Source organism: Mustela putorius, unplaced genomic scaffold (assembly GCF_011764305.1).
Source record: "Mustela putorius furo isolate JIRA1106 unplaced genomic scaffold, ASM1176430v1.1 tig00003915_pilon_pilon_pilon, whole genome shotgun sequence".
Lineage (NCBI taxonomy): Eukaryota > Metazoa > Chordata > Mammalia > Carnivora > Mustelidae > Mustela > Mustela putorius.
In genome coordinates this window covers 307,519-334,546 of record NW_025422062.1, presented here as the reverse complement: position 1 = coordinate 334,546, position 27,028 = coordinate 307,519, and the positions used below count along the sequence as shown (strand labels likewise).

At 33.2% G+C, this 27,028-nt stretch overlaps 1 non-coding gene across 1 annotated transcript; it reads right to left on the bottom strand.

The window, feature by feature from the left end:
- Positions 1-5,204: 5,204 nt before the first annotated feature.
- Positions 5,205-5,311, bottom strand: LOC123388877. The gene has a single exon (XR_006603397.1). It is a non-coding gene; the product is annotated as a U6 spliceosomal RNA (small nuclear RNA).
- Between the last annotated feature and the right edge of the window lie 21,717 nt (positions 5,312-27,028).

The following is a 27,028-nucleotide window of genomic DNA, read 5'->3' as shown; positions in this document are numbered from 1 at the left end:
GAGCTATTAATGAGGTGCAATAAAAAATGGAAGTTCTTACTGCTAGGATAAATGAGGCAAAAGAATGAGTGATATAGAAGACCAAATGATGGAGAATAAAGAAGCTGAGCAAAAGAGAGACAAACAAATACTGGACCACGAGGAGAGAATTTGAGAAATAAGTGAAACCATAAGACGACACAACATTAGAATAATTGGGATCCCAGAAGAAGAAGAAGGGGAGAGGGGAGCAGAAGGTATATTGGAGAGAATTTTTGTAGCGAATTTCCCTAATATGGCAAAGGGAACAAACATCAAAATCCAGGAGATGCAAAGAATGACCCTCAAAATCAATAAAAATAGGTCGACACCCCGTAACGTGATAGTAAAATTTACAACTGTTAACAACAAAGAGAAAATCCTGAAAGCAGCCTGGGAAAAGAAGTCTGTATTGTACAACAGTAAAAACATTTGATTGGCAGTAGACTTATCCACAGAGACCTGGCAGGCCAGAAAGAACTGGCATGATATATTCAGAGTGTTAAATGAGGAAAACATGCAGCCAAGAATACTATATCCAGCTAGGCTATCATTGAAAATAGAAGGAGAGATTAAAAAGCTACCAGGACAAACAAAAGCTGAAAGAATTTGCAAACACCAAACCAACTCTCCAGGAAATATTGAAAGGGGTCCTCTAAACAAAGAGAGAGCCTAAAAGTAGTAGATCAGAAACGAACAGAAACAATATACAGTAACAGTCACATTATAGGCAATACAATGCCACTAAATTCATATCTCTCAATAGTTACCCTGAATGTTAATGGGCTAAATGCCCCTGTCAAAAGACACAGGGTATCAGAATGGATAAAAAGCAAAACCCGTCAATATGCTGCCCATGACACTCATCATAGACCCGAAGACACCCCCAGATTTAAAGAGAGGGGTGGAAAACAATTTACCATGCTAATGGACATCAGAAGAAAGCTGGGGTGGCAATCATTATATCAGATCAATTAGATTTTAAGCCAAAGACTATAATAAGAGATGAGGAAGGACACTATATCATACTCAAAGGGACTGTCCAACAAGAAGACCTAACAATTTTAAATATCTATGTCCTTAACATGGGAGCAGCCAACTATATAAGCCAATTAATAACAAAATCAAAGAAACACATCGACAATAAAAAAAATTGTAGGGGAATTTAACACTCCCCTCATTGAAATGGACAGATCATTCAAGCAACAGATCCACAAGGAAAAAGGCCTTAAATGACACACTGGACAAGATGGACATCACAGGTATATTCAACACATTCCATCCCAAAATAACAGAATACACATTCTTCTCTAGTGCACATGGAACATTCTCCAGAGTAGACCACATCCTGGGTCATAAATCAGATCTCAACCATTATCAAAAGTTTGGGATCATCCCCTGCATATCCTCAGACCACAATGCTCTGAAACTAGAACTCAATCACAAGAGTAAATTTGGAAAGAACACAAATACATGGAGACTAAACAATATCCTACTAAAAAATGAATTGGTCAACCAGGAAATTAAAGAAGAATTGAAAAAATTCATGGAAACAAATGATAATGAAAACAAAAGTGTTCAAAATCTGTGGGATACAGCAAAAGCAGTCCTGAGAGGAAAATATAAAGCTGTACGAGCCTTTCTCAAGAAACAAGAAAGATCTCATATACACAACATAACCCTACACCTAAAGGAGTCGGAGAAAGAACAACAAAGAAAGCCTAAACCCAGCAGGAGAAGAGGAATAATAAAGATCAGAGCAGAAATCAATGAAATAGAAACAAACAAAGAAAAAAACACAAAAAAACCAAAACCAAAAAAAAAAAAAAACCCAATAGAACAAATCAACTAAACTAGGAGCAGGTTCTTTGAAAGAATTAATAAGATTGATAAAGTAAGAGAAAGGACCCAAATAAATAAAATCATGAATGAAAGAGGAGAGATCACAACCAACACCAAAGAAATACAAACAATTATAAGAACATACTATGAGCAACTCTACGCCAACAAATTCAACAATCTGGAAGAAATGGATACATTCCTAGAGACATATAAACTACCACAACTGAACCAGGAAGAAATAGAAAACCTGAACAGACCCATAACCAGTATGGAGATTGAAACAGTCATCAATAATCTCCAAACAAGCAAAAGCCCCGGGCCAGATGGCTTCCCAGGAGAATCCTACCAAACATTTAAGGAAGAATTAGTTCCTATTCTTCTGATACTGTTCCAAAAAAATAGAAATGGAAGGAAAACTTCCAAACTCTTTTTTTTCTGAGGCCAGCATCACCTTGATCTCAAAACCAGGCAAGGATCCCATCAAAAAAGAGAACTACAGACCGATATCCTTGATGAACACGGATGCAAAAATTCTCACCAAAATACTAGCCAATAGGATTCAACAGTACATTAAAAGGATTATTCACCACGACCAAGTGGGATTTATTCCAGGGCTACAAGGTTGGTTCAACATCTGCTAATCAATCAATGTGATACAACACATTAATAAAAGAAAGAAAAGAACCATATGATACTCTCCATAGATGCTGAAAAAGCATTTGGCAAAGTGCAGTTTCCCTTCCTGATTAAAACTCTTCAAAGTGTAGGCATAGAGGGCACATATTATCAATATTATCAAAGCCATCTATGAAAAACCCACTGCAAATATCATTCTCAATAGAGAAAAACTGAATACTTTTCCACTGAGGTCAGGAACACGGCAGGGATGTCCGTTATCACCACTGCTATTCAACATCGTACTAGAAGTCCTAACCTCAGCAATCAGACAACAAAAAGAAATTAAAGGCATCCAAATTTTGCCAAATTGGCAAAAGAGAAGTCAAACTATCCCTGCTTGCTGATGATATGATACTGTATGTGGAAAACTTAAAGGACTCCACTCCAAATCTGCTATAACTTGTATAGGAATTCTGCAAAGTGTCAGGATATAAATCAATGAACAGAAATTGGTTGCATTTTTTTTATACCAACAAGACTGAAGAAATAGAAATTAAGGAGTAAATCCCATTTACAACTGCACCCAAAACCCTAATATACCTAGGAATAAACCTAACCAAAGAGACAAAGAATCTATACTCAGAAAACTCTAAAGTACTCATGAAAGAAATTGAAGAAGACACAAAGAAATGGAAAAATGTTCCATGCTCCTGTATTGGAAGAACAAATATTGTGAAAATGTCTATGCTACCTAAAGCAATCTACACATTTAATGCAATCCCTATCAAAATCCCATCAATTTTTTCAAAGAAATGGGACAAATCATCCTAAAATATATATGGAACCAGAAAATACCTCGAATAGCCAGAGGAATATTGAAAAAGAAAGCCAAAGTTGTTGACATCACAATTCCAGACTTCAAGCTTTATTACAAAGTTGTCATCATCAAGATAGTAGGGAACTGTCCCCAAAGCAGACATAGATCAATGGAACAGAATGGAGAGCTCAGAAATACACCCTCAACTCTATGGTCAACTAATCTTCAACAAAGCAGGAAGGAATGTCCAATGGAAAAAAGACAGCCTCTTCAACAAATGGTGTTGGGAAAATTGAACAGCCACATGCAGAAAAATGAAATTGGACCATTTCCTTACACCATACATGAAAATAGACTGGAAATGGGTGAAGAAGCATAATGTGACAAAGGAATCCATCAAAATCCTTGAGGAGAGAACAGGTAGCAACCTCTTTGACCTCAGCAGCAGCAACTTCTTCCTAGGAACATCGCCAAAGGCAAGGGAAGCAAGGACAAAAATGAACTATTGGGATTTCATCAGATCAAAAAGTTTTTGCACAGCAAAGGAAAGAGTTAACAAAGCCAAAAGATAACTGTCAGAATGGGAGAAGATATTTGCAAATGACATACCAGATAAAGGGCCAGTATCCAAAATCTATAAAGAGCTTATCAAACTCAACACCCTAAGAACAAATAACCCATGAAGAAATGGGCAGAGGACATGAACAGACATTTCTGCAAAGAATACATCCAAATGGCCAACAGACACATGAAAAAATGCTCCACATCACACGGCATCAGGGAAATACAAATCAAAACCAGAATGACATACCACCTCACACCTTTCATAATGGCTAAAATGAACAAGTCAGTCAATGACAGATGCTGGTGAGGATGTGGAGAAAGGGCAACCCTCCTACACTGTATGTGGGAATGCAAGCTGGTGCAACCACTCTGGAAAACAGCATGGAGGTTCTTCAAAAAGCTGAAAATAGAACTACCCTATGACCCAGTGATTGTATTACTGGGTATATACCCTAAAGATACAAACGTGGCATTCTGAAGGGGCACAAGCACCCACATGTTATAGCAGCAATGTCCACAATAGTTAAACTATGGAAAGAACCTAAATGCCCTTCAACAGATGAATCAATAAATAAGATGTGGTATATATGTACAATGGAATACTATGCAGCCATGTAAAGAAATGAAATCCTGCTATTTGTAATGACGTGGATGGAACTAGAGGGTATTATGCTTGGCGAAATAAATCAATCTGAGAAAGACAACTATCATATGATCTCCTTGATATGATGAAGTGGAGATGCAACATAGGTGGTTTGTGGGATACGAAAAGTAAAATAAAAGAAGATGGGATTGGGAGGGTCACAAACCATAAAAGACTGGATCTCACAAAACAGACAGAGTGTTGTTGGGTGAAGGTGTTTTGGGAGAGGATGGTGGGGGTATGGACATTGGGGAGGGTATGTGCTACGGTGAGTGCTGTGAAATGTGTAAACCTGGTGATTCACAGACCTGTACCCGTAGGGATAAAAAGACATTATATGTTTATTAAAAAAATCCATTAAAAAAACACATATTACAAGCCCAGAGCTAATCTCATATTCAATCAAAAAAGTTTGAAAGTTTTCCCCTTAAAGATCAGAAAAAAGACAAGTGTGTCCACTTTCACTACTCTCATTTGACATAGTACTGGATGTCCTAGCCAGAAAAACAAGGAGCACAAAGAAATAAAAGAATCCAAAAAAAAAAAGGAAGAAGTAAAATTTTCTTTTCTTGGATAACATGAACTTACATGTAAAAAAATCCTAAAAACTTCACAAAAAATTTTGAATAAACAAATTTAGTAAAGCTGCCAAATACAAGATCAATATATAAAAGACAAGAATTTTGTTTTGTTTCGTTTTTTTTTAATATGGAATGCTTCCCAGTTTTTCATGTCATCCTTGTTCAGTGATCATGCTAATCTTCTCTGCATCATTCCAATTTTAATATATGTGCTCCCAAAGTAAGCACAAGACAGGAGCATTTTAACACTCTAATGATGAACTATCTGAAAAAATAAAGAGAACAATCTAATTCACAATAGCATCAAAAATAATAAAATACATAGGAAAAGATTTAACTAAGAAGATGAAAGATCTGTACCCCATAAACTATGACATTGATAAAGAAATTGAAGGAGACACAAATGGAAAGATAGCTCATATTTATGAATGGTAAGAATTAACATTGTTAAAATGTCCATACTACCGAAAACCATCTGTAAATCCAATTCCTATCAAAAATCCAATGTTAGGGGCGCCTGGGTGGCTCAGTGGGTTAAGCCGCTGCCTTCGGCTCAGGTCATGATCCCAGGGTGCTGGGATCGAGCCCCGCATCAGGCTCTCTGCTCAGCAGGAAGCTGCTACCTATTCTCTCTCTGCCTGCCTCTCTGCCTGCTTGTCATCTCTCTCTCTGTCAAATAAATAAATAAAAAATCTTTTAAAAATCCATTTTTTTTTACAGAAGTAAGTAAAGAATCCTAAAATTTATGTGAGACCATAAAAGACAACAAATAATTAAATCAGTTCTGAGATAGAATGAAGAAGCGAAATTACACTTCTTGATTTGAAACTATACTACAAAGCCCTCATGCTCAAAACAATAAAGTATACTGGCATAAAACCAGACCAATAAACAAGTAGAACAGAATTGAGAGTCCAGAAATAAATCCTTTCATACAGTCACCTAATATTTGACAGGGGCCAACATATGTAATGGGTAAAGATAGTCTGTTCAATAAATGATATTTAAAACTGAATAGTCACATAAACCAGCATGAAGCTGGAACCTTATATCACTCATAAATCTTAACTTGAAATAGATTAAAGACTTAAAGGTGATGCATGAAACTAAATTTCCTAAAGGAAAACATAGGAAAAATTCTCCTTTTCTTTGGTCTTGCCAATAGTTTTTTGGATACCAGGCCAAAAACACAAGCAAAAGAAGCAAAAATAAATAAATGGTATTACATCAAACTAAAGTTTCTGCATTGCCAAAAAAAAAAAAAGAGAGAGAGAGAGAGAATGAAAACACAATCCACAGAATGGAAGAAAATACTTACAAATCTTATATCTGAAAAGAGGTTAATAACCAACAGATACAAATAGAAAAAAATATATAATTAAAAAATAGCAAAAGGATCTCAATAGACTTTTTTTTCAAAAAAGTTATATAAATGACCAACAGGAGCATTAAAAAGTGCTCAACATAAAAACTCAGGGCAAAGTCATTATGTTGTTGTTGTTGTTGTTTACCTCTGAAAAACACAGCAAGATATTACTACCTATTAGAATATATACTACCAAAAACTTAAAACTAACAAATTTTGGTAAATATTGGGGAAAATGGGGAACTTAGGCACTGTGATAGGGATATAAATTTGTATGGAAAACAGTATGGAGATTATTCATATTATTAAAAGTAAAATTACCATATGATTCAGTAATCCCACTACTAGGTATATATCTAAAGGAAACGAAGTCACTATTCGAAGACATATCTGCACTCTTATGTTCATTATAAAATTATTAACTCTAAGCAAGAGATGGAAATAACTTCAGTATCCATTAATGGATGAATGAATAAAATAAGTATGGTAAATATATACTATGGAATACTACTTAACCATGAAAAATTAAGAAATACTGCCATTTACAACAGCATGGATGGATCTTGAAGGTATTATACTAAGTGAAATATTTCAAAGATTTTATATATATTTTTTAATTTATGTATTATGATATCCCTTACACACAGAATCTGAAGAAAAAGCAAACTAATGGAAACTTAGAGTTGAGTTGACAAGAGGTGAACCTGGGGTGGAATAAGGTGGTCAAAGGGTACAAACTTGCAACTATAATATGAAAAAGTTCTGGGGATCTAATGTACAGCATGATGATCATAGTTAATAATATATACATACTTTTTTATTGTGCTTCCCTTTATTAAACTTTGCATATATCACATTTTTATAAGTTGAAAGTTTATAGCAATCTTGTATAAAAGAGGTCTGCTGCCACCATTTTTCTAACAACATTTGTTCATTTTGTGTCTCTCTGTCACATGTTGGTAATTCTTGCAATATTTCAAGTTTTTTCATTATTATTGTATTTGTTATGGTGATCTGTGATCAGTAATTATGACCCACTGAAAACTCAGAACTAGTTTACTTAAGGTATATACATTGTTTTTCATTAAAGACATAATGCTTTTGAACAGTACAGTATAGTGTTTATTTTTTATATGTACTGGGAAACATAATTTTTTATTTGCACTGGGAAACCAAAAAAAATAAAAATAATTTGACTTAGTTTATTGAGATAATCACTTCATTGAGGTGGTCTGGAACAAAACCCACAAGACCTCTGAAGTTTCTCTACTGTACTATACACATAAAAGTTGCTAAGAGAGTAGATCTTAAAATTCCTTACGATACATGCATAAAAAACAGTGGCAACTATATGAGATAGTAGATGTATTAACATTTTTATGTAGATTATATTGCAATACAGATGTATGCCAATTTATCAAATTGTACAAAATTTACACAATGTTAAAAGTTTGCAATGTTATAAGAAATCATTTCTTAAATTTAAAAATTATAATGTTGATTATTTTTCAATAAAGCTGGAAAAATCTTTTTGTAGAATTAATCTATTTTTCAAAAAAGGAAGTAAAGAAGTAGAAACTGCAACTAACTCTGAAATAATATATAATAATATAATAATATAATATATAATAATATATATATATAATAATATAATAATATATAAAATCCATTTTAGTTATATACACTGTGACAAAAACTATTACTTAGTTTACAATGAAGGAGTACTTATGAAGCATGAAGGATGGTCTATAAATAAGGCGGAAAGAGCTCAGTTAAGGTTTAAATTTAAAATCTTCTTTTGAAATACTGAACTGATCACTCAGTTTTCCAAACATAAATGTCTTAACTGCATGAATTTATTTCATACAACTCTATCATCTAGTTTCACAAGAAAGCAGCATGCAAATCTTGAATAAGACAGACTTGCTTAAGTTTCTTTATGTTCAACAGTAAAGGATACTTCCCTAAAAATAAATAGAAGAAAAATCAGCATATTTATTATGATAATTATTATTCATAATGAGATTCATATTGAATTAGGGAATATATATCCTCAGACGGGGTAAAGTAAAATGAAATTTATTTTGGTAAATGTGTCTATGAATAGTCAATACAATGCCTCAATATAAATGAATATTATCATTTTGAACAATTTAATTACTATTATTAGAATTATTATAAGTATAAAAATAGCTTTCATTTTAGCATGGAATATGAGATTCTCATGCTCCATGCTTCATCACATCCTCACAACAACTCTGCATAATAAGTATTATCATCACCATTTCATGGGTGAAAAAACTGAGGCTAACACATTTAGAAAACTGGTTTATGATTACATGGCTGGTAAAGATGCATCACACTAATTTAGGCTTTATGATTTCAGAATTGTACTCTTTCCACTGCACATTCTATTACTCTGTAAATACTTGGCTTGTTTTCATTTAGTTCTTCAATTTTATTCATGTGGTGATGGCTTAAAGCTTCATTTAAAGGAAACTTAAAAAATTCATTTAACCAAAAGCTCCCAAGAATTAAAAATGTCATGGATCTAATGTAGACAGGGATATCATTAGTTAATGGGTAACTATATATTTTCCACTCTAGTGAGATAATAATCAGAGTATTTTTCTAAGTTTTAGTCTCTCAGTGTTCAAAAGGACTTTGTTAAAATAGAAATATTTAGACAAAGGTGATCAAAAGTCTGGATCAGGTCACCTTAAGATAAATATTAGGAAACTGAGGAAACAAATGGAGATTTGAACACTGAGCTATGATATAATGAATGGTTTAAAGTATTTAGTAGAGTATAGAAAAGCCCTTTAAAGCTTGGTTTTAGTCTAGCATTGCAGCTTCTAGGATATCTATCTATCATTTATCTATCTATCTATCTATCTATCTAGATATAATTTGAAAACTTTTTTAACTTAAAAATTTTCAGAAATAGAACATAATTAGCACCATAGAAGATCTGTTTGTGATAACAACCTATCCCCTCCTCCCAGTTTGTTAATATTCTCTCTTATTTAATGTAACATTGTGCAAATATACCACTACTGATCTGCCGTTATGAATGAAATAGTTATAATCATCTGTTTGCATATCCTGGTGAAAATATTCATTTAGTTCCATGTTGTATTTCTAGGAATGGACCAATTTTTTTTTAATTTTTAAGTTTTCTAAATATTGTCCAACTTACCTCAAATGTTTTTATTATGTGCACTGTCATTCCTTCACATTCTTGCAAGACATTTGCACTGTTGCCCAATATGGTAAGTGTTTAATAGTATGTCATTCTACGTTTTAATTTATTTTTAATTTAATTTAATTTAATTCCAGATTCATAATAAAGATAAACAGTTTTTATATATGAGTGGCCATTTGGATTACCCTTTCTGTAACGTACATGCTCAAATCTTTGATATCTTAACATTGTGTCATACTGACTTCTTTAATAGTAGATTTTCTGAATGAACTTTTAGCTGTGTAGGTCTTCTCTATTTTATTTTGAACTTGTTTTCATTTCAAAATCTTTATATTTATTTTCACAATCTGCTTTTATTTTGCTTTGTCTATTATCTATCTATCTATCTATCTATTTATTTGCAAGCAAGAGAGAGCGAGCAAGTGAGAGCGCAGGGAGGGATAGAAAATGAAGGGAAAAGAATCTTAAGCAGGCTCCAGGCTCAGCACAGAGCCCAACTCTGGGCTCTATTTCACAACCCTGACATCATGACCTGAGCCAAAATGAAAGAAATAAAATAAAATTAAGGTGTTAAAAAAAAAAGGAAAAAGAATTGGAGGTTTAATTAAGTGAGCCACCCAGGCACCCCTGTGGTATCTTAAATTAGCTGTCATATTTTTAAAGTTCTAGAGTATCCATTTGGTTCATTTATAAAATATTTCTCAATATCATTTTTAGTTTCAGTTTTTTGTTCAATTTGCTTACCCTCTCATTTGTTTGAGCAGAGTAATCAAGCCATTTTACAATCTTTATTGATCATTTTAACATCATACTTAATCCCATTTTGTCTATCAAATCTTGTTAATGGTTTTTCTTTGTGTGCTTTGTTACATTTTGCTATGTTCAAGACATTATATTTGAAACTCTTATTGAGTAGGGATAATTAAGAGCTATAATAATGGTATGGTCCTCCTTGGCAGGATTTTCTCTTATATCTGAGACTCTACAAGACAATCATACTCCAAATTCAGTGATTGACTTTCTCAGTTTACACAGAAGGCAAGGTAGGCTATAGTCTTATTTCTGCTTCTTGTGCTTTGGGGATCTCAACTTAAATTTGGGTTGTACCGAAGTCCTCAAATTTGATTGCTGCTGGATTTTGAATTTTGTTTCTCTAGTATCAAGAGTCTATTAACAACACAGCTCAGTGTGTTTTAGCAGTTTCAAATGCTCTCATAGCTAAAATGGCTTCAGGGCATATATCTCTAGGCTCTCAGTGTATTTCGTATTTTGGCCCAGTAATCCCTCACTTATTTTTATAATCATTCTGATATTTTTAACTTTAAAAGCTATTTTGTCTGGATTTTTAGTTGTCTTAAGTAGGAGTTTTTAGATCACCATTACTAGAAGCAACAACAAATATACATGAAAATATCTGCAGTAGTTTACCACATCTTTATGGCTTTGAACATCCATAAGCTGAGGCATCCTTCTCTAATCACTTAGGCAAACTCCAATTTACCCTTTAAAACAACACAAGAATTGCTTCATTTAAGAACATGTTCAGGGATGACTCTTCCCCACTGTTCTTACCAACATTCCCACACACTCTTTGCTACCCACACCTTGTTTATGAACTTTCATTAGGTATATCAGCATCACCAGAATTTTGCACTATTGTATTTTTGTCCTTTAGAGCTTTAATTAAATATGAATTCCATAGAAAGTCTGTCCCTTTTCTTTCAAACCTGGGTTAGTTATTTCTTCTCATTCTTTGTCAGAAGTTACTTTATTAGAGAAACTTATAGCTCTATTGTGACTTTGGAGCCTTTACAGTTTTTTGACTGGAAAAATCATCCATCCCTGAGATTTTTACGCAGCTTCCTAGCTGATATTATTCAGAAATCTGTTCAAAACAGACTTTTTCAAGGAGGCCCTTTTGGACCACTAAGTTAAAAAACCTCTTCTCAATCACTGCTCTTTTTAAAATGTGCTTATTTAGTTCAAATATGCATCACTATTAAAGAAAAACCAGTACGATTTTTTTCTTTTTAAAGTTGGCTTACCTATTATCTATCTCTCCCATTAAAGTGATTCCTCTGGGCTGGGGTTTTGTTGTGCTCATCTTAGGCCAGGCACTCAATAAATTGTCTCTGAATGATTGAATTGTTTGACTCCCTTGCTAGATTCTCAACTTCATGAGGCCAAGGATTGTTCTATTCAGTCCTTGTTTATCCTCAATGTCTGTTATATTGCAGTCACTTACGTGACTAATGGGAAAAATCACAGAAAGAAAGAGTTAAAACTACAGAAAAACCCTGTAGGTTCAATAACACAAAGCTTTCTAAAATTATTTAGCCCAGGAATTGAATACTGGCTGCACTTTTGATTTTTTTAAATGGTATTGAATTTAATTTAAATGGAAATTCTTGAATGGTAGAATAATAAAAAAATTATAAAAGCTCCTTAAAGTAAGAATTATATAGAGCATCTCTTCTAGAAGCAAAATTTTCAAATGTCAAACATCTGAAAGCATAGAAGGAGAAGTAAGAGTGTGAATTGTACTTCAATGCTCTTTTCTTCATATTCAGCAAACAGCTTCATTCACACCTTTCCAATTTTTTCAACTCTTTTGACAAAGCCTTCAGAGGAGTTACTGCTGATGACAACCATCACAGCCTAACAGGAGAAATTTTATAAAGAAAAATAATAACATGTTTTCCCCAAACTGTTAAGGATATGGTGAAGCTCTGTCAGATTCAAAGGAGGAATGTGCAATTCCATGATATATATAATAATAAATTATTTTAATAGTGGCTTTGCAATTTTTCAGATATATCCATTTACTGAAACCACTATCAAATAAACAAAAACAAACAAATTAACAGGGGTTCGAGACAGAAATTATCTAATCTAAAAATAGCACATGTTCACAGAATACACAACACATATCCCAAGTACTACTATAGGTTTCAAGTAATAGTCAAAACAGTAGTAAAAATGATTCAGACCCTACCAGTCAAATCATAAATGGGACCTTAACTGTAAATCCTTATCTTTAGATCAAAGCAGGTAATTGGGTGCTGAAGATACATTTAGAACTAATATGTTATAGAACTCCTCTGAAATGAGTCATTTATTCCATCACATTTCCTGCACAGTTGCTGACCCATGTTTTGGTTCCTGGAAATAGCTGCTACCCTGTCATACTTCTTAAAAGCACATATATTGATAACTCTACTCATTCCTCCATTCCTCTGTGACTGTCACTGTGTTAAAATGTGGAGTCAGCTGACTCACTTGTGGTGGTAATAAAGTAGATGAGTTTGCAAAGTATTTTGTTATTTCTAAAAATGCAAAAACCAAATTACATTGAAATCATAAGGGGTGTTTCAGGGAGAGCTGTAGGATGTGGTTTTTCTTGTGTAATCCACAGAGATTAGCTCCAACACATATTTAAACTCTCCTCTAGGAGCAACCTTAGTGGTAAAGCAAGAAGATAAACAGATGTATACACACCCTGGCACAAAATTATCACTTATGTTTGGCTTCCTAGTCTCCTCGTGTTACTTATTTATCTTAACTTCTCTCTGAAATCAGGGAACACAGAATCTCAATCAGTTGACATTTTTCTACTGAATTACCCAATAGTCTGATCATACCCCTAAGACTTTTTTAAATTATTTCACTCATAATCCCAAATCTGCTTTGCTTCCTCATCTTAGTACACTGTAATTTGATTTCAAAATGAGGACAGTGAGGACAGTTGTCAGTAATGCCACATTCATTAATCTATTTTACAATTCCATGTACTTAGAACTATGAAATATAAATTAATAACATCCATTCCAATAAGCCACCCTAAATTTATTATCATGAAACAAGACCTCAAGAAATAGAATTCAAAATCATCCATGTATTTGCAATTTATTGCAATAAAGCCTTTATCAATAGACTTCCCTGTGCACATGGTGGTCAAATTGCTGGTGAAAACCAGCCAGATCTACTACAAGCTTTCTCATGGCCTGTAGGTAACCCAAGTGAGCCTTTATTTATACTGGGAAGGGATAAAGCAGGGAAGGGATAAACAGTGATGTAAGAATTGCCTAGACAAAAGTAATGACTCTCAATACAAAGTGAGTATTTTAAAGCAAAAGAGCCTGTTGGGAATATTATTTTATAAAATAGTGGGTTTTTTTAATTAACTTTTTAAAACTCAATTAGTTAACATATAGTGTACCATTAGTTTCAAATGTAGATTTCAGTTATTCATCCATTGCATATAATAGCTAATGCTCAGTACTTACTGTTATAGCTTCTTGAAAGCAGAATTTTAACCCACTGAGCCACCCAGGCGCCCTTGAAAGCAGACTTTTAGATCATATTTTCTGATTACTTCCATGTAGTACAACACTTTCCTGCTAGCAACCTTCAAAACATACTGTTTGTTAGAGGAATTTCTTTAATAATAAATAAATAGGAATTTATTTAAATTTATAAATATATAAAATAAATAGGAATTTATTTAAATTTATTTAAATATTGCACACTGTTTCATTGTTCATAAATAAGGTGATGATATTATAGCCATTAGTTGGTAGCACTGATATATCACTTTCTTTTTACTTCTCAGTGCATTCTCTTTACACAAAATAGATATATATTTTAAAAGAATCTGAATATGTGGCAAACTTTTAAAAAACCCTAAACAGTAAAGTTTATCATTTTAAGTAATCTCAATTATCTTCCTCAATTGTGATAGTATATCCTTCTATCTAGGCCAGATATTGTATGAGGGATTTGAAGAGACATACTTTTCTAAATTTCACTTTTCTCATCTGCAAAATGCTGATCATTATCCTACAATAAAATACATTTACAATTTTTTGATGAAAATTTATTTAAATATTTTAAGATTTTATTTCTTTATCAGAGAGAGTGGGCGAGACAGCAAGCACAGGCAGACAGAATGGCAGGCAGAGGCAGAGGGAGAAGCAGGCTCCCGGCCGAGCAAGGAATCCGATGCGGGACTGGATCCCAGGATCGCTGGGATCATGACCTGAGCCAAAGGCAGCTGCTTAAACAACTGAGCCACCCAGGCGTCCCTTTTGATGAAAATTTAATCTGTATAAACAATATATTTGCTGTAATGCGTGGTTCATGGAAAACATCTTATTTAATTATAAGCAACAACAGTATTAGAAATTAAGTAAATGTGTCTATAATATTTAAAGTTTTAACACATAATTCCAGTGCTTTGCCTTATTTTCTCAAATCCCTTTACCACTTTCACTGACAGAGTCAAATGTACTTTTTCTACTAGTAGCCAGCTCTTTGTCTTTTGTCAGAAAGATGCCCTTGTGAATTATTTATAATAGAGATATTAGCAATAATAATAATAATAACAAATAGCAATGAAAATGTTAAAAAAAAGGTTTCTTAACTAATTAGGGTTCTTAGACATCAATTAGAGGAACCACCCCTGGCAAGCAAATTAATCTGCAAGACATTCCCAGAATTAACAAGTCAGTCAGATACAGGGTTGTCCATAGACTGAAAGGTGAAGCAAAAGGACTAGGTTTGGAAAATAGGTAAGGACAGTAAAAAAAAATGATCAAATTTTTGGGCAAAATAAATTTCTTAGGTGTCCTTTCAATGTCCTGGGCATTATGTAGCAGAAACTCTGGAGATTATCTCAATCCATTGGAGTGACCCCATTTATTAGCTTGCTATTGACAAAGTTATTTACAAACTGTAGAGCAAGAGGTTATAATGTAGAAAACTGATGGTAATGCACAAGATTCTTGTTAACAATAATGCAAGTTAGTGATTTTTCATTAGAAAACATAAATTCTATAACCCAAATTATGGGCCCAGAGCACTTCTGCTGCACAACTCTGCTTATATCCCAAATAACCATGTGAACTAGTTTTAATATCTGCTTCTCTTATTAATTTTTGAATAAAAATTCTTGACACAAGTATTTTATAATTGTGTGATAATCATGCATTTAATTTTTTGGAGAACAAAACACACTTTAGAATAACTAGGTTCATTCACAGAACCAGCCTTGATAACACACTTCTATATGTTAGAAATGATGTAATAAATGTAGAATATTGGGCACTCGTTTGGTATTCCTTGCCATGTTTTGCACTATCTAAAAGATCAGTGAACTTGGACTGGGGTTAGTAGACATGGAAGAAAATAAAATATTAGAGAGAAAAATACTCTGGGTTCCACAACCTAAACGGGCTGGGATTCCCATCAATTGGATCCGTGTAGCTTTACCAAAGTCAATTAAATTTTTGTATCTCCGATTAAAGTTGATTCCCCAGTACTTTTTCAAACATCTCTTGTAAATTATTGTTTCCCAGAAAAAAAAGGGATTTTGCACATGTATCTGCCTTTGTCTCTGGTGATGATCTCAGTCAGGATCCTGGGATCGAGCTCCATATCGGGCTTCCTGCTCATTAGGGAGTATACTTCTCAGTCTCTCTCTGCAGCTACCTCCCCCTGCCCCACTCATGCTCTCTCTCTCTCAAATAAATAAATACAATCTTTAATTTTTTAATTAAAAATAAGATAAATAAAATAAAAAAAAAGTCTGGTCTTACTGCCCCATTTAGCTCCTTTTTTTTTTTTTTTTTTGAGTTGTATTTAAAGCAGAATGAGAGAACATGAGGCTCTCAAAATTAAAAAAAAAAAAGGAAAAAATTGAGTTTTGTTAGGATTTAAGATCTTGTCTGCTAGACAAAAACGTTGGCTTTGTTAACATGTGAAAATTAACAAAAGAGAATAAGATAGAATTCTAATAATCTTTGTAGAAATTAAAAATTTCCTCCAACCCAATTACATACAGACCCATTAAGTAAATTCATTCCAATGTCCCAAACCAACCTTTTCTAATAGTAATGCATCTGTGTAAACAGGGTCAACCCAAGGAATAAATAAATATTATTATTTTTTTCCTGTCTGTCTCTTCCACAGTCACATCTGGGTATATTGGTAGCAAGCCAATTATCTATCTTATAAGACATGATATCATAAGGAAGGGTATTCTGTCCATTTGGAACAACTGAAAATCATTGTAATTTATCTTGGTGCAGTAACTTGAGATGGCACAGTGTGGGTTATGAATATATTTTATTTTATTTTTTTACTGGGAAGAAGAGATTATAGAGATATTGGTTATCCAAGAGAGACTGACAGGTGTTGATAGTTGCCAGGTCAATATCCATCTACTTTTTCCTTTAATATCAGAAAGCACTGAGGGATTGACAACAAGGAAACTTAAAACAACATCAAATATTTTATTGTCTCTTTTCTAGTTATATTGTAACCATATGACAAAGTATCAGTCGTACAAGCTATCATTCTCTTTTACCTCTATCTTTCTGCCAGAAATGTGGGCTTAATAGTGAGAACTCCAACAGCAATTTTTGCAACTGTGAATAAAAAGCCATGAAAACCTCTAAGATAGTTCACTTGACTTTCTTAAGACTCTGAACCAACACCAGAAAACACTCTGTAGTCTTCCTGTTAAATGAAAAATATGGTTACACCACTTTTGACAGTCTACTACATACAGCAAAATGTAAATCTTAATTGAAATATGTCCTCTCAGCTGTGCTTAAGCAACTGAGTCCTGAGCTTTTCAGGTTTTCAGTCTGAAAGAGTACACCTCTGGTGCTCTGAAAGGGAAGAGAAAGGACACCCAGTTCTCCATAGAAATTAAAGAAGAGAAATCTGTGCATTTAAGTGGGCCATATGAAATTTATCAAGCAATTACCTCCTAAACCCTTCCTATCCAAATTACCTGATATGCTCTCCCTACTCCTTTATTCCACGTTACTGCCTTTTCCAGGATTCTGTCTCACATCACAACATGTCTTCTGTTATTTCCTTCTTGCAAGCTAGTTTTGTTTTCTCCATCTAAAAAAATCAACAATCATTGTGTATTTCAATTCCCATTTTCCTCAAATGCATTGATTCTTCTTATCTATTACTCTTTTCTCATACTCAGTGTCTTTGTCTTTATGGGGTTTGTACTTTGCTTTTCCCCATCCTTTACTGCCATTATATAATCAAATCTAATAACTTCTTAGGGAAAGTTAAAATTCCTCATAGCCACACGTGAACACAAAGTCACTGATTTTTAGCAAACCTATAAGATAGTCAGACATCCATTCAATTTCTTTTTTTTAAGATTTTATTTATTTATTTGACAGAGAGAGATGACAAGCAGGCAGAGAGGCAGGCAGAGAGAGGAGGAAGCAGGCTCCCTGCTGAGCAGAGAGCCTGATTTGGGGCTCGATCCCAGGACCCTGGGATCATGACCTGAGCCACCCAGGTGTCTCTCCATTCAATTTCTTAACTGAGTCTCAAATGCATCCTGAGTTCTAACCTAAACCTAAGTTCTACTTCTTACACGTTGTTATATGACCAAATTCTTTCAGTTCAGTATTTTGTAACATTTAAATATTAATCAATTGATGCTTTGTCTGTGTATTTCTATGAAAATAATTTGAATACTGTAGATTTATTGTTATATTTATAGATTTATAATCAAAGTTTCATCAGTTGAAGTTTTTGGAAATTTCAGATATAATGATTAACCTAAAATGATACTGCCTCAAATCCCTCTGATATCAAGGCCCAACACCTGATTATAGCCAAACCTGTGGTGGATAGTTCCATGGGAAATTGCAGTTACTTAACACTGATAGCATCTCATGTTCTCTCTCTCTCATTTTAGAATGTCTCCAACACAACCCAAAAGTGTAGGAGAGTTAATGTCCTCTGAGGACAGCTCTCAGTGAAGTGGAAATAAGAACCATAGATAAAATTGTCAGTTTTCAGGTCTTCATGAGGACAACTTAAAGAAGTTTCTCAGGACCTTTCAGTAAAAGCAAGCCTTCATTTTCTATCCACAACAATTATATCAACAATGTACCTCTTTGACAAAGTTGCTTCTTCACTGTATCACTTTCCCATTCTTTTCTACCTTGGATAATCTCCCAGATAAACTAACAGTACTCAAATCCTTTGTCCTACTCTTTGCTCTCAGGATAAATGGAGCCAAAAGACTTAGATTAATATCAAGTTCTGAATGGGATCTTAGAGCTATTTCTGTCCAGATTTTCATAAACATAGGGACCTTTGAATTATCAGGCTATAAATAAGTTCTAAATGGAGGGGGCAAAAGCAAAAAGTAGAAATTTTTTTATGTTTGATTTTTAATCATGATTAATTGACTTTATTGATTATTAAAAATACTAACATTATAAAAGTGTGGATCTTTGTAAAACAATGTCATAATGTAAGAAATAAGTTGCATAGTCCTTTTGAGAATATTAAACCAAGTGTTCAGGTGCCATCTAATTTCTTGTTTAATCCAGAACTTTGGTGTGCATTATCTTGAGGAATAGGATTTTGAAGTCCAGACAGACTAACAGAAAACTGATCCAAATGTGTGTGTTTATATTTCTGCTTTTGTTGTAAAAAATCAAAGTGTGATTGCTGGTTTAAAATGGTAAAACTAATAATGTTCATGGACTCTATTATAAATTTTCTAATTGTATGGGAAGAATCCAATAAACATAGAATTAATTGATTTGCAAATCCTCAAAGAGCTACAGGATCAGGTAGTGGTATGTTCTGATTCAACAGCATCATAATGCAGCATTTTATATGTGTGGCTAATGGATATTTTCATGAATGTTTGCTAGCTAGTCAGCCAATACAGAGAAATATTAGGTAGGGTAATTACTCACAGTTGTGTTTAATAAAATGAGAGAAAATTATCAAATGACACTAATAATAATAATCCTATAGCAGGCTAAATAATTCAATGATAATTACAAGTATTAATCTAGCTTTCTTCCCTGATTATGACTCTTCTCTCCTTTATCATAATGGGAGTAGCAGATTGTCTGCAATGAATTGTGAAAAACCCAGCAGTGACTTTGGCAGTGAAGGCCTCCCATCAATTTTGATAGGTTAAAAATGATTCTGGTTGGTCTTGAGCAAATGTGTCAATTTTTTTTTTCTGTGTGTGTCATAAAAAAGAAAGAAGCAATAGTAAATTCTTGCTGTTATTCCATGGAGCCAATAAAATCATACTGCCAACAAGAGGCTGTTGACACCGTAAGTGTAGTTAACTGTCTTGAAATACTAGGCCTGGAAATAAAATTCCAATATTTCACATAACCTCTTTTTTTTTAAAGAAAAAAAAACAAAACAAAACAAAACAACTATACTGCTTACATTTAGGGCCCTGCTGTTGTGTAACTATTTTTGAACATGTCTACTGTAAGTGTATATATATATATTTTTTTCTGTGCAATAAATTCATTTAGAGATAAATTTGGATTGCAAATTATTTTGGGGGAGGCATGGTATTTGTGGCTAGTCTTACAAGTAAAAAGGACTAAAAGAAAGAAGAAAAACATTTTTTATTACAGCATATTTACATCTGTCCAAAGTACTTATTTACTATAATACTGACTAATGTATAATACTGTACACAAAGAAAGAAGTTAAATGAGTTATAATTCAGTCGAAGTATAGCTGGCCATTTTAAAAAACTTACCACTGAATCTTTCTGGTATGAAATGTGATATCTGGCAATCTGGTCCAGTTCATTACATCAGGTCATTTGTATGTTCTTATTACCATTTTGATAGCATAGCACATTTTATAACCCAGACATTTTACAATGGAAACTATGATGCATGTATTTCAAAAAGTATAGACATACATGAAGCTATGAGGTCAAAAAAGATGAATGTCCGTAGTACCATATAGACTCAACAAATAAAAGTGTCCAAGGCTCTGAGTGAGATTTATGAATATTGTATAAGATTAGGCCAACATGTGGTTTTGATATAAATAATCTGTTCTTAAATTAGAATTACAATCGTTGAGTACAGTGTGTTGAAAATGGCAGATAGATTTTAGCTATCTTTGCTCACTAGGGAAAATGGAAAAATGTTTAGTTTGGTCAGATTTTCACTTAACTTCTGAAAAATCTTACGTTTGAGAGAACCCTTCTGAAATAAGAATCCTTAAAGACATAACCCCTTTGGCACAAGTTTTCAAGAAACTTGTTTGATGTTGTAGACAATTATATGGCACACGTACTGTTCTAGATGTTTCATGCCAATAATATGTAAGCCATACCAAGGCTACATATACATATAGAGATGTTCCTCAGCTTACAAGGGGGCTATGTACAGAGAAACACATAAAAAATTGAAAATGCATTTAATACCCCTAAACTATCAAATATCATAGCTTACCTTAAGCTTATTTAAACATACTCAGAACACTTACATTTGCCTGCATTTGGGCAAAATCATCTTAAGCAAAGCCTATTTTATAACAAAGTATCAAATATCACATGCAATTTATTAAATATTACACTAAAAAAAAAGAAGAATGGTTATATATAGAATGCTTGTAAGAATATCAGGTGTTCACCCCTGTAATCTTCTAGCTGACTGGGAGCTGTGGCTCACTGCCGCTGCCCAGCATCACAAGATGGCACCATACCACATGTCACTGGCCCTTTTTATAAAGACCCAAATTCAAAATTCAAAGTACAGTTTCTACTGAATCACTTTCACTTTCACATCATTGCCAAATATATCATAAGTTGAATCATTGTAAATCAGGAGCCATCTTATTTGAAAGTTAAATCACAGTCACCCATATACACACACAAAAAAAGCCTTCATGTAGGGCCATCTATGGATCTCTAAACAACATAGCATGACATATCAACAGCAAAAAATGGATGTGAAGGGGACAATTGCTTTGCGTCAGTACTCTGAGCAGTAACATACATGGCCTTACTCACCTAGCAGAACTCCAGAGCTAGCTGATGGCAAGGAATTTTACAAATGTTTGCTGAACAGATTAAGCACTATTATTTTTAAATTAGTGTGCATATCTGTTTTCTAAAGATATGTTAATTTATTTTATTGACTTATTACAAAACCAAATAATTTCCTCTTATTTAAGTGGCAGGTAAATAGAATTCTTTTTAATTTAAATCAAATGGCTTTTTAGGGAAAATATACTAAAAATTCTGAAACTTGTATTGCTTATGAATCTTTTATTGGAATCCTTATCAAGTTGTATTTTTCAAAGTTTTTCCTAAATAATCTTCAATGAATTGAAAATATTTTTTGGATTTTATTCAAGGCTATTAACACACACATTTCACTTTGTTAAATATAGTGCTAAACTTTCAACCAAAACGTTGTGTCTTTTTTTTTTTTCCACTACCACATCCTCCATCTACTGACTGGATTCTCTCCCCAACTAGCTAGCACATATATACCATTGTCTATCTTTAGGATAAGTAAGGGTCATCTTTTGTCTTTATTCTATTCCTCGTATGCTTCTGAACTTGTTGAATTTTAATATAGTCACACACATAAGCATCACATATTTGATTCCCCTTTAAATAGTAAACAGTGCACAACCAGAGCATACCTTCAAAGCTATCAATATACTTACTCTGATATATTATTTTTGTATTTTTGTAAATTAAAATAATTAAATTATAGAACAAGAGTTTCAGGTGGTAGGTGTTGTAAGTTTTACCCAAACTGACTTTTGTCAAACTCGTTTTTGTCATCATATATGTCAAGTAGTTTTCTCGGGTTTATTTTTAGAATATCCTTGTATAATGAATATTTACACTGATATCTAGTATAAAAATCTTGCAATTTATTTTAGAAACATTAAGATATTGAAAATCAATCTATTTCTTTAATTCATTGAAGACATTTTTGGCTTGTTTCCAGTACTTTCTTACTGGTTAAAAAATGAATTTGAAGTAGTCTGAATTTCATTATTATATGGCACTTTCCCTTTGATGAATACATAGACAATATTCTATATTAGCTATCTGAGAAGAATTTATTTTTGTAATTTTATTTATTTGTAAGAGAGAGAGTGAGAGAGAGCACAAGCAGGGGGAGCAGCAGGGTGAGGGAGAGAAGCAAACTCCCGGCTAAGCAGGGAATCTGTTGCAGAACTGAGTCCCAGGACCCTAAGATCATGACCTGAGCTAAAGGCTCAGGCGTTTAACTGACTGAGCCACCCAGGTGTCCCAATCTGAGAAGAGTTCTGTATGTTATTCCTATTAATATGCAGTTTAAAGTCTAGGTAATTAACTTAATATTTTAGTGGCTATTACATAGATAGCACTATGTTCCAGGCAGAGAGTAAGAAAGAAATATTAAATCAACCATATTCTATGCATTCTAAATGAAAATAATTAATCAATCATAATAAATCCTTCTATTTATGGAATATCAACTTATAAGCTTTCCTCCATATGAACAATGCCAAATACCAGAATAAAGGGTCATCTAATACAAATAAAGGATAGAATTAAAGAATTCTGGTAAGCCATTTAATTTTGAAAAATGGTGTTATATTGTTGCTGAGTTGTGGTTTTCAGTTACATAATATCTGATAAGTGTAGAAGTAACATGAGTGTTACGTGAGATGAGAAATGGTATATAATTAAGATATTTTTAAAAGTACAGATAAATACAAATTTGTAAACATAGCATTATGGAGGAATAAAAAAATAAATGATAGCTACACACTCTAAAGTGAATAAATCTTGGAAAGCTAATAGAGAAGTAAAACAAGGACAGTGCAAAAAGTATGGTACATTTTTATGAAGTTCAAACAAATTCTGTGAAACCATAGATGGACTTAAAGATACTATTATGTATCAAATATTGTAAAAATTAAGCAAGGAAATAGCAAACATAAAATAACCAAAGCATACAAACTTGGGTAGATACAATAGGTGTGATCATGTTCTACTTCGTAAAGAGATGAGTTAATAGATAAATAGAAGTAACTAGACTGTTTAGAAGTTAATAAAACTTTGCCTGTTATCTCTTAGTAATATAAAATATATGGTTTTCTAACAAAAACGTTTATCTTAAAAATATTTAAAAATAAATTTCAGGCTACTCATAAGGTTATATTTACTTTTCCACTGAAGGAAAAGCTGGTTGTTGTAGTTGTAGTTGTTTGTTTGTTTTAGTCTCCTTCTAGTTTTTATTATTATAATGTGGAATGAGGAATGTTAGATTGAAAAGTGAATTATTTTATAGACAAAAATCATTACTTGATTCACCTCCTGGTACAGCAGATGGAACTCCTGAAAATATGCCCTTTTGCCTTACGGAAGAGTAACAGTTATGCTTACTTCTGAAACATACTTGGTGGTGGCACTAAATAGTGACACCATAGTAAACATTTTGAATATTTGCAATTAATTTATAGTCATAGGGCTCCAAAAGGCACTGCTGGTATCTTAGCAGGTATTTCAATAAAGCTAAAAGTTGCCTGACTGTTTAAAAATATTAACAAGGCACAAAACATGGCAGAAGTATTGTCCTCAGATATTATTTTTTTCCATATGCTCCTGATTCCAGACATGACAAGTTATTTTTTAAAATTTTTTATAAAAGATTTTATTTATTTATTTGTCAGAGATCACAAGTAGGCAGAGTCAGGCAGAGAGAGAGAGGAGGAAGCAGGCTCCCTGCTGAGCTGAGAGCCCGATATCGGACTCGATCCAAGGATCCTGGGATCATGACCTGAGCCGAAGGCAGTGGCTTTAACCCACTGAGCCACCCAGGCGCCCCCATGACAAGTTATTTTTGATAGATATATATAAAATGTATTTTCCAGTTATAAGAAAAATGGTTCTGCTATTTTTAACCTTTTTTTAAAATTACATATTTTGTTAATTAAAATTTTATTTTTTAATGTTTTACTTTTCTTTTCTTTTTTTTTTTTAAAGATTTTATTTATTTATTTGACAGACAGAGATCACAAGTAGACAGAGAGGCAGGCAGAGAGAGAGAGAGAGAGAGAGAGAGGGAAGCAGGCTCCCTGCGGAGCAGAGAGCCCAATGCGGGGCTCAATCCCAGGACCCTGAAATCATGACCCGAGCCGAAGGCAGCAGCCCAACCCACTGAGCCACCCAGGCGCCCCAATGTTTTTCTTTTCAATATACTACTTAGAATATAAAACCTATTCCATTTTGTAAGAAGTTTACCATTTTAAAAATGGTAATTTTCTCATTGTGTCTTCCCCTCACATTGCTTTATTTTGAATAAAAAATTTCACAATAAACATAACTGATACTTTCCTTTTGATAGTCCCTCTGTTGGTCATATTGTATATGAGCCATGACAATTAGTTTTACAATATTTATTGATGTTTGTTGATATGTTTTATCATAACTAATTTTCGCACCCTTATCTAGATTCCCCAGCTTTCAGACAGGTGGACACTTCAATAAACCATACCCAAGGGATGTATCAAGTACTTTTTAGACATTCTCTCAGATCCTTGAGGTCTCATTTTGCCCAGGGATTTGCAATAGGTTCTGCCAGAGGCACCACTGTGACAACTGATGTCCATGGTCTATCTCCTGCTAAGCTCAAGAGGTCACTGGTTTCCAAGTTTATCTATACAATTAATGCATTCCAGCAAGTTCTTTTTTTTAATATTAACAAACTTATTTTAAAGTTTATATGGAGAGGCAAAGACTCACAATAGTCAACATAGTGTTGAAGGAGAACAAAGACTGAGGACTGACTTCAAAGTTTACCATAACGATGGGGCGCCTGGGTGGCTCAGTGGGTTAAGCCTCTGCCTTCGGCTCAGGTCATGATCCCAGGGGCCTGGGATCGAGTCCCGCATTGGGCTCTCTGCTCAGCAGGGAGCCTGCTTCTCCTCATCTCTCTCTCTGTCTGTCTCTCTGCCTATTTGTGATCTCTCTCTCTGTCAAATAAATAAATAAAATCTTTAAAAAAAGTTTACCATAACGATAATTGTAAGCAAGATATTGTAATACCACAGAAAGACTAGATTAAAGCAACAGAATATATATTATCAATTATATTTTATATTTAATATAAAAGCAAAAGCAATACAAGAGAGCAAAATACAATCTTTTAAACAAATGGTTCTGGAGTAATGGTGAAGCTAAATGTAAAAATATAAAATAAAATAAAATAAAATAAAATAATAAAATAAAATAAATCCAGGCAGATATCATACACTCTTCACAAAAATTAACTCAGATTGGATTATAAACCTAAACATGAAACATGTAGAAGGTAATATAGAAGAAAATTTAAATGACCTTGGTTTTGGCAATAACTTTAGCTACAAAAGCACAAGCACTGAATTTAAAAATGTCTACTCTGTGAAACACAATGCCAAGAGAATGAAAAGGCAAAGCACAGACTATGAGAAAAAATTTGCAAAATACACATCTGGCAAAGGACTGTTAATCAAAAATACACAAAGACCCCTTAAAACTCAACAATGGGGGAAAAAACCTGATTAAAAATGAGCCAAAGACCTTAGCAGATACCTCACAAAAGAAAATATTACAGATGGCAAATAAGCATATAAAAAGATGCTTCACATCATATGTCATCAGGAAAATGCAAATTAAAACAAAAAAGAGACACCAGTACATACCCAGAATCCAGAGCACTGACAACAGAACACGAAATGTTGGTGAGGATGTGGAGCAACAGGAATGTTCTTCCATGTCTATTGAGAATAAAGAATGGAAAACAACTTGGCAGTTTCTTACAAAAACTAAACATATTCTTGCCAGATGATTCAGCAGTAGCAGTTCTTGGTATTTATCCAAAGAAGATGAAATCTATACCCACAAAGATGTCTATAGTAGTTTTATTCATAACTGACAAAAGCTTGGAAGCAACCAAGATATCCTTCCATAGGTGAAAGGTCAAATAAAGTGTAGTACATGCAAACAATGGAATATTATTTAATGCTAGAGAAATGAATTACCAAGCCATGAAAAGATATGGATATAAAGATTTAATAAATATTTGATTTTAGGCTTCTACCAGTCTATCAATAGTATTAGTATATTTTAACAGTGAATGCTCAGCATTCATGAATTTACCTAATAAAATATTTTGGGTTCAATATTTTAAATACTTCAACCTCTATGATTATATTCCTAATAATTTTGAATTGGGGTAAATAAACCTTAATTTTTTGTAACTTGTTTCTTATTGCAAAAGAGCTCAATGAAATTTTAGAAAATAAAAATTTACAAAAAAAATGTTTAGTTTACTATTGCCAAATAATATAAAACTTTATCTTATTATCAAATACATTTATTTTTCTAAATTGATTTATATGCAACTAAAACCAAAAACTTTTAGTTATACTAGATTTCATATCATGCAATCAATGCCAGAAATCCATCTGGCAATGATTTGTCTTAAATAGAGTTAAGATGGGTGTTATTACAATGCAAGATGGAAACAAAGATAGTATAACAATTGGTGTT